This window comes from Corapipo altera, unplaced genomic scaffold, assembly GCF_003945725.1.
Source record: "Corapipo altera isolate COAL_440 unplaced genomic scaffold, ASM394572v1 114, whole genome shotgun sequence".
NCBI lineage: Eukaryota > Metazoa > Chordata > Aves > Passeriformes > Pipridae > Corapipo > Corapipo altera.
Window position 1 is genome coordinate 823,251 of NW_020885009.1, and position 9,916 is coordinate 833,166.

Genomic DNA, 9,916 nt, shown 5'->3' on the forward strand with positions numbered 1-9,916 from the left:
ATAAACTTCCCCACTCTCCAAGATACTTAACCCTGATATAACACCAGGTCTGCCAAGTCTGTATGATTAGCTACCAGTGTCAAATAACACTTGGGAGGCACTTAAAATAATCTCGGTTATCATGGGATCATACGTCATGTTTCCACTACTATATCACAAACCTGCTGCAGCTCTGGGTGCCAAAATACTCACATATTTGGAAGAACTTCATGTCAAAATTGCACTTATTACCGTGGCTGTAATATTAACTTGTCTCATGAGGCACTTGATAGAGCAAATTAAATGTATTGATGGCACAGGATATGTGTCATGTTTCCTGGGACGCGTGCACTGAAATAATGTTCATGTCCTCAACTCTCTCTTATTAGCCAGGGATACAGTACTGACAATAACATTATCAAGAGTCGGTCACTGTGATCACAGAGTCAATGGAAAGAATAGCCATAGTTAAATATTGTATTTTTCATAACCCTGAGCGGTCAGGAAATTGCCAGGAAGCCAAATAGAGTATTATCCTCTAACATATAAAGTGGATGCTCCAAAGATTATGGGTCCATGCTGAGATTAGTGGTTATATACAATGACAAACAGTGCTGAAAAGAATTGAAGACAAATTATTAGGGGACATTCAAGGGCAAACCCCAAATCCTAATGTGTTCTGCCTTGCCTGGGGTCATTCAGAGCTGCAGTGTTTACTGTGGTACTGACATGCAGGATCTCATTCCACGAGGTTCTTACCGGCTCTCACAAGAGCTACTACTCCATCATAGTCTACACTGGCCGTGTGCATAAATTCAGCTTCCCCCGGTTGTGCTTAGACCTTTGTTTTCCCAAGGAATACGAAACTTTGTAGGATTCGGAGCTGTGCTTTACCGCAGTGACCCACTGTCTCCCTCTTGTGGCCGGTTCTAGCTAATAACGTAACAGCACCGAACGTAAACTGCTCCAGGTTGCCGAAAAAACGTGGAGTAACTGAATTCCGAAGAACGCTGAGGGGAAGGATGGAGAGCAGCTTTCCCGGCGCAGTGTGAAGGGTGGATGTGTGACACTCCTCATGGAATGGGGGCAGAGCCGGGCACGTCCCGTGATGTGGCACCATCACAAGGTTCTTGCCTCACGGAGGGATCAGCGTGAGCAACACCTCTCCTATGTGACTGCTTGGAATAGCTGCAGGATTGCCCAGAGCAGCAGCTGAACTGCGTGGTAATGAAACCACCAACTTTCTATTTATAAAACTAGGAAGAGATGTCTGCTTTCTTTCCTTATCCCAAGCCTAAAGCCTCTGGAATGGGGAGCACCCCTTTCTCTTCACAATATGTTGGCAAAGCACAGTGCCCTGTTGCAGGCACTTGCCCCACAAAGGCAAAACTTGAAATTCTGCACGAGGAGGAGATTTAAACCTTCTCATTTGCACATCACATTCCCAGCACCTGAGGAGGTGGCCCAGCACGACAAGGTGCTGTGCCTACCAACCTTGGCATCTCTCTGTGGAATAACTTATTCCTGAGTGAGAAAATGCAAGGAAAAAGGAAGGAAAAAGCAAATGAGACGGAGATGTGAAAACAGCATGAGGAGACAAATCAAGCTGACGCATTTATGACCAGTGCAGTGTGGAAGTGGAACTTGCCTGCTGTACTTCTCTATTCTTCCCTCAGTGAGGAGTGAACCAAAAACTTTGTGATGCTGCAGGTGCCTCACTTTGAATTGGAATGTATTCTGTAATTTCTGGAGCATCCTCTTTTTCACATGTGCCCATGGGTGACAGGCCCAGGGGAAGGTGTCTCCTGCATTTAGGAATCTCAGAGAGCAGTTGGCTGGGAAATGCTGGTGAAAGCATCAATGGGAGAGGGCAGGAGGTGTGACGACTGTCCCTCCACCAGGATGACGTCACATCATTTATATAAACTGCATTACAGGGTGGTGGTGATGTTGTTTCCATGGGAAGAATGGGTAGAAGGGAGTTTGCACCCAGGGAGTACTACTTTTTCTGGTTTACATTGAAAAGTTTTGTGGGAAAACCTACAATGAATCAGTACTTCCAGCAACAAAATTATTACTAAAAGAATGCCAAATATTTTAGAATTAGAGGCAAAACCCACAGAAAATATCTTTACTTGCAGAATTTTCTTTTCACTAAGAACTTCCTACTGTTTTATTTTGTGATCCCTAATTTTCTATTCTCTGATTTCTCTGCTAAACTCCAGAGTTTTTAGCCCTTTCCACTATACACTAGAAAACCTTGCCTACCTGCACATAAATTCATAATAGAATGCTATAAATTTTTCAGTTTGAGGTATATTTCATATTGTTTACATAACTCAGAGCCAAGAGCATGTAAAGTTAATTTAGTAAATAAATGAGTGGTTGTCCAAAATTAGGCTGAAATTTTAATAAACTCACATCTAAAATTTGTAAAGCCTATGTGAAAAGTGCTATATAACTCACCTTGGGTTGGGGTTTTTTAATGAAATAAAAATAATTCCAAAAAACAAACAAACCAGAAAACAAAGCTTTGTAACACTAGTAGGCCACTAAAACGTGAATATTTGAGACAGAGGAAAAATCTTTGTTTCTCTCTCAAAGACTCTGTAAAAGAGTTTCAAGGAGATATTTTTATTTATTTAACGTTATATAACTATTTACAGTATTTAGAATATACAAATATTTACAATATTTATGTTATTTATATAATATTATAAGAGCACAGTAACTAGTTTTCTAGTACTTATCACCAAATTATATTGGCCTTATTACTAATTTTAGAAACTTTCTTCAATGAGATTTAATCTCAGTATGTTGGGAGCAGGAATTTGTTTAGTTGGACATTTATTGCCCAAATGAGTGGACTAATTAATGAAAACTTTCTGAGTTAACATGACAGTCAGAAAGTAATTTATATAAAACAGTGTTCGCTCTTTTTTAGGCTGTTTCTTCCTAGTTTTTATGTGGATGGACAGTGTTTTACCACCTCACTATTCTTGTGGAATGTGTATCCCATGGTTTTGCTACAGCAGAAGAGTATCCAACCCAAAAAGGAAAATCCTTGGAAAAAAAACATTAGGAAAACAATCCCATACTAAAGTTCCAAACCTCCTTGTCAGCTCATGGCACATGTTGTTAATTAGCATTGGTGGCTCAGGAGCCACCTTGTCTGAATAAATATAGCACCGTCCACCTCCTTGTATCCCTAATTCCAGGTATGACACAGGGCTGTTTGTTATCACAGAACCCAGCAGTATTTTTCCAACAAGGAGGCCACTGACACAGGCCAATTTGTCATTGCCACTCAGGATGAAACACATGCTGGAAGCGATGGGGACATAATTACCAACTCCCTTTTTTTCCACCTGCATCATTGGGAAGGAATTCCTGTGACACATCACCTGTAATGGAAGGATCACAGTGCTACATAATGCGCATTGGTCCCAAAAAATATAGGAACAGTCTGTGGGATTCAGTACAAGGGTATTACCAGGATTCTGAAGGATGGGATCCATCAGAGCTCAATAAAATGGTGTATCAGAAGTTGATAAAAAATTAAATTAAATGAAGAATTGGAGGGTGGATGTTGTAGGATAAGTCATTAGGACTGAATAACAGCTAAAACCTCTACCTTCTGTACATTACAATAGAGATGGATACACCAAAGCCTATCTCAAATCCATTGGGAATACTTAGAAGTTACATCTCAAGTACAGTGGAATGGAATATATTGGTTACAATCCCTACAAGTGGTAAGGAGGAAAAGGAGAAGAGCATCAATACAAAAGAAAATGGTACAAAGCCACAGGAATCTCTTGGGCAGCCAGAAAACTAAGATATCTCAGCCTTCCATATCTTGAAATCTATTTTCAGATTTCAGGAATATTTATGAATAAAAACACGAAACAGAAGAGGGATTAGCATGCTGTGAAACCAAATAAAAAAACCCCTACCATATTAACAACAACAAAAAAGGGAAAAAAATGTAAGCTTTCAAAATGATAACAGAGAACTACTGAAAAATAGCTGTTTTCACTCTGGGTGAATCAAAAGTAGTTGGTTGTCAAAAATAGGTCTAATTTTCATGATTAGTATCATGTAACTGTAAGAACTTATCAAATTATTTTAGACTAAAAGTATTGAAAAAATGAAGGCAGCATATCCACTGAAAAATATGTATTCCTCTTAAAATTGTATGGAAGTCCATGTTTTGGATCAAGACCCAACTGTGCTGTTCAACTACTGCCCTTAATCTAAGAAAAATAGGAAATGCACATAAACAAAGCCAGACAGGAATGCTGATAGATCCCTGTAGATCTGCTCCAAAGGGTTTACTGTGTTTATAAGTTTGGTGGTTTGTAAGTTATTATCTGTATTTCATTTTTATGCCTCCATCAGAAGTTTCTTGGTAATGTAAATGGCTTGTAAATGGCTTGTAAACCTCTCACAAATATCTTGTAAAGGGTCAGCCAGGGTGCGGGCAACAATTAGTAGCTAGAAAGAAACATATCAATTAACTTGGTAGCTTAATGTCAACCTCCAGGAAAAGAAAAACAAAACACATTAATTATTTGTTGTAGTTTCCAGATAAGTTTCACCTCTTGGTTGTCATTAAACAGCCAAGCTCTGTACTGATACGTCAAAATCTTTTTATCTCTTTTAGCAACATTTATAAGGAAGATGCACATTTTTAAAAACAGAGCTCTGCATACACATAAAAAAAATCTTTAAGATGTCTAAAATTGAATTCAATGTCTAGCTAAATGCTGTAGTTGTGGAATTATGTTGGGTTTTTTTCTACTATATTAGATGCTTCTATAATTTCGTTTTACCTATTTGAGGTCATGAATTTTCTGTTAATGGAAAACCTTGGAAAAATGAGGTCAAGTGTACAGAAGACAACTCTGGCTTCAAGAACAGCCACACCTAAATATGTGGAATAAAACCTGCTGTTTGTTTTCCAGGTATCTACCTGTGGCCAAAAGACTCAAGGTCTTGTCCAGGGCTTTAATCCAGAAGCAGGTCCCTGGCAATTGTGTAAATCTCAAAGAAAACAATGACCATCTTTGCAACCGATAATGATACATAACTAGGCAGAGTGAAAAACTGCTTTTAGCCAAGGACTGGAACAACAACTCCAATGGTGCCGTTACACAAGAGAGCTGGGGCAAAGGGCATCAGCCAGCTCCTGGTCATATGGCAGGCACTGGGCTGGATCAATTATTCCAGGCTGCAAATGCTATTTTATGTTTATTTAGTATGCTACTGTTATATTTCACTCCAGCCATACACCTTGGTTCTTTGTATCTCTCAAAACCCCAGAACTTTTTGTAGTCTTTCTTATTGTCAAAAATAAGATATGTAAGCAGAGGGTTTACAGATTTTTTTGCCACTGTTCCATCCTTAGATGCCTCCTATTATGATGTAAAATAGAGTGATAGTGGCAGTTACTTCAAGGGAAAAAAAAGGCTAAAATATTCACACCAAAATAAAAACAGATTTTCAAAGGTACTGAGAGCCTGCAGCTCCTATCAATTCAAGCAATACTAATTAGTGTGCTGGTGCCCTAGGATTAATTATTCCCTTGGTTCTATTTGCCACCATCTCAAGGGACAAGTCTTACATCGATAGCTGTTATTCCTCTTAAATGGGACAACTAAAGAGATGCCATAATTCATCTTCTAGAATAAAGCAGAGTTTTAAAATTGCATTTATTTCACAATTCATTGAAATTACCTTAAAAATATCAGTTATGTTCAGCATCTCTTAATTAATGAAAATGAATCAGTGATGAACTGCCATTAAATATTTTAAAGTGTGTGTGTTTTCAGGACAAAAAAAAAAGATGTAAGAGAAACAATATTAAACTACATTTGGATCATAAGCATATCAAACTTAGAAAATATTATCTTAATGGGATCCTGGCAGGCAATCTGAATACTGGGAATTAGCAGCAATTCCCTCCAGGTGATTCCATGGGAACTTGACCCATCAAGTCATCAGGGCAGATTATTATATATGTAAAGTGCTCTCTGAAACTGTGGCACCCAAATACCACGTGTCCCTGTTCCAATTGTCACATGCACTGGAAGAGGCTTTGATGTCTCTGTGCTTGCAGAGCTTCACATCTTTCACAACTGACACAAAAAATATAGATCCAGCCTTTTTTTAGACACCTAAACATCATTACCCGTCTGACTTTAATCCCTCAGATTTGCTTTAGTGACTAGGTCAAGTAGGGAGAATTTTTAGCTATTTGCCTATTGGTTTCAAAAATAATGACATTTTCTCTTTTTGTACCTTGCAAACCTTCTTCTTTGTCTTTCCTTGTTTACTGACATCCATATTTGCTCTCATGACACAAATCCCTCTCATTTGTTGCCATTCCACTGACTGTTTTGTTTGGTTTTTTTCCCATAAACTCCCTGTGATAACATTATAATCTCTTTCGGTCACCACCATGATCCATAAGAAAATTCAGAAATCACCACGGAAAAGAACAATGTGTAATCAGATGACAAATTTTACATTGTTTTAATACCAAAACTAACTGATATTTGATGTTTGAACCATGCCTAAATCCATTATAGCTGGTGTTATTCACAAACTAAATGTCAGTCAGGCACTCAAAATTACACTAATTAGGGCTTTTCTTTCCCTGTTGGTAAACCAGTGCTGATATTGTAAAGTATATATGCCTATATCCAAATTTTTCAGAGGCACATATCTAATTTTTCCTGGCAATGAAACAACAGCCTGATTTTCCAGTCCTGCTGGGCAGCCAACATTTTTAATTGCCTTTAATTTTCTGGAAATGAAATTGGTTTGAAAAACCAGTTCATTTAGGATTCTCTTCTTTCTAGAGGATTAGAACACATGAAATGACACCTATTGTATCAAGGTATCTCTTGGATCAAACATCTATATTTATACATGCAAACACCCATCATGCCAATTAAGCACTTGACTAATTTAAAGTACATGTGACTAAATCATACTAATGGTTGACCCATTTAAAAGCTTCAGAGCTTCTGATTCTAACAACTGGACAAAATATTGCTGTGTGCAGCTGGAAATCTTTTGTTATGCAGAATGAAGCTTTTATGGGCAAAACCATGTTTCAAAACAGATGTTTTATTATTTACTAGGTAAATGCTTCAGATAATGCTGCTAATAATACAGAGGACAAATGCAGGAAAACATTCCTAACCTTATGGGTGCTTGAGCTTAAAAGGGAATCAAATAAAAAGAGCTACATTAACAAAAGAAAATTGTATGTGTATAATGTGAATTAATTTTAATAATGTAGTTTTATGGAATAAAAACATAAATATCCAGGATACCAAACACATGTTTAAGTAACTCACCTTTGACAAGTGCTGTATTTCTTATTCTTTTCTTGTTCTTTTTTCACTTATCTCAAGGGCTATATTGCAGCTGTCTTTCCAGCACTAAATATGAAACACAACTTCTTGATGATGATCATGAGTACTGTTTATGAAAACCAATAAATTATTGCAAACCATTAACATAGATTAATTACATTCTGGTTTTGGTAAAAAATACAGAAAAAATTATTTTGCTCTAGGGCTGGTGTATCTATTGGCATTTAGGAACCACAAAGTTTGAAGACATCGAGTTCAAAATCACTGAAGTCACTCTCATGTTTTCAATGTTTTCCACTAGATCTGATAACTGAAAATACAAAATTTAAAAATCTACATCTTGTCAAGTTACTGAATGATAAACTTATCACCATGATGGCTTAAGCTGTAAATTGCTTTCAGACATACCCCACAGAGTACATAGATAACCAGTCTATTATTACCTCTCTTATTACATCTTTCCTCCTCACCACAGACTATGTCCAGAATCTCCCACATGTCACCCAGAGGTTGGAAGGCCTTTAAGAGCATGAAATTCATGTGTCTGTAATTGCAAGTTTGACATATAAAATTGTTTTGGGTGTGTATTTTCAGCTTGAAATCAAGACAGACAATATGTTCTGTCTTCTGTATTACAATGGACATTAATCTGTTGTTTCTATTCATACGTCTCTGGTTTTTTTTCCAAAATATATAAGCAACCTTCTTTTTCTGCCTGTATTTGCTGTACTCAATCCTCTGTTGTGTGAGTAAACAGATAAATATTAGTCTATGTTGCTCTTTCAGTGATTTTTCTGAGCCCTGATATTTACACCAGGTGTGACAGCAAACGGATGAGTGGAAAAGTCATTTGCAGAGGTTCCTGAGGTGCTGTAAATATCCAAAGGTTGGCTATTGATAAAGGCCAATTACTATTTCAAGTCTTGAGAATAGATTCATTGTATTACTTTGCAACTGGGGTACAGGCGGTGCTGAATTTGTTTCACGACTGAAAATATACTCAGTAATATCAATTATATTTTTATTATGTGAGCCTAAACCAGAGTTTTTATGTTTTTCTTTCTGACCTTATTCCTTGTGGCATAGGTAGAAAACGTATCCAAGCCTCACCTCTAGACACATAGTTTGGATACTTAGGAAGATACAAGTTTGAACATATTTGGTGGAAGTGTCAAAAATTAGGTTGCCCAATCCTGTGATCACTGTTCTCATCAATAATCAACTTAATTAAGAAATAGGCACTCTCTGCCTTGTGCTTCTCTTTTCTGATCTTTTAGAATAAAATAAAGGTTTGGGTGCCTGTGTAATTTAATTAGCAAAGCAACAGGCACTATGGACCTCCTACTCAACTAATTCCCTTGGGTGTAAAACACTGAATTACATGTAAGTTTTATTTACAACACAATCGTGTATGTGTGTGTGAGTGACACTGACATTGCAGTTTTGTGTTTAAACTCACTTTAAATACAGAAAACAAAACACAAATGAAAAGCACCATGACTTTTAATCTCCCAAAATCTTAATTAAGGGTGAAGTGTGGTTTGGATTAGCCCTCAGAAAGTCATGCAGCAACACAGAACCAGTCTCCCTAGGTAAATAAAGATGATTAATTCGGAATTGTTAATGGTTTGTTTACTTAACACATGTATAACAGGAGGCTCACACAGGCAAATAAGATGCCGCAGGAAACAAATATCAAGATAGAAGAGTGGAAAAAAGGAAATAAATGAAGATACCATAGCAAGAAACCAGTGGGATTCAAACCAGTATTCACTGCTTTCTTGACTAAAAAGGTAAAAAATTAGAGCAAGGTGAGAGATAAATGTATTTGCGTCAGGCTTAGCTTTATATGACCTTTCTTATGAAACACAGTCACTTGGTTTTAGTTAAGCTGAAGTGCAAACACTGTTTGCAATACACGCCATTGATGTTGCCACCTGCTCTCTCTTGGTTTTTATTTTGGTTTTTGCATATTTCCTTGGTCAATATTTAATCTCTTCTTGTTTGTTTTTTTATGCAAACATACACATATGTATATACACTTATATCTTTTTCTCTAGCATATAATAAGAAGGGTTGATGGGAGAGGAAAGAAGTAGTTTTTACAAGTTACTCTTATTTTGAAACAGATTTGTGACCAGCAAGGTTATCTACACACCTTGACCAGCAACGTTAAACTTTAAAGGAAAAGCAAACAATAGCTTTTCATGAAAATATCCACATTTTCCTCATGTTGCTGATTAAGCAAACTGAAATATCAATCACTGATTCAAAAAAAATCATGTGTGTGCAATCCTAGTAGTAAATCTAGATGGTATAGTCTGATGATGTATATTTTGTATAGAAATATCAGAAACATAGGTGATCTTCCTTGCTCTTTTTTATGATGTTGGTTATCATGTTAAGGAGAAAAAGATTATGAGACTCAGAGACATGAAAGAAATGTACCAAATAAGGCTGAAGCAGAAAAAAGGGACTTTTCTGTTCTTAATTCTGAGGAAAATTAATGATATTGCCTGTGTAGTACAGACAGAGGTTTAACCCTCTAA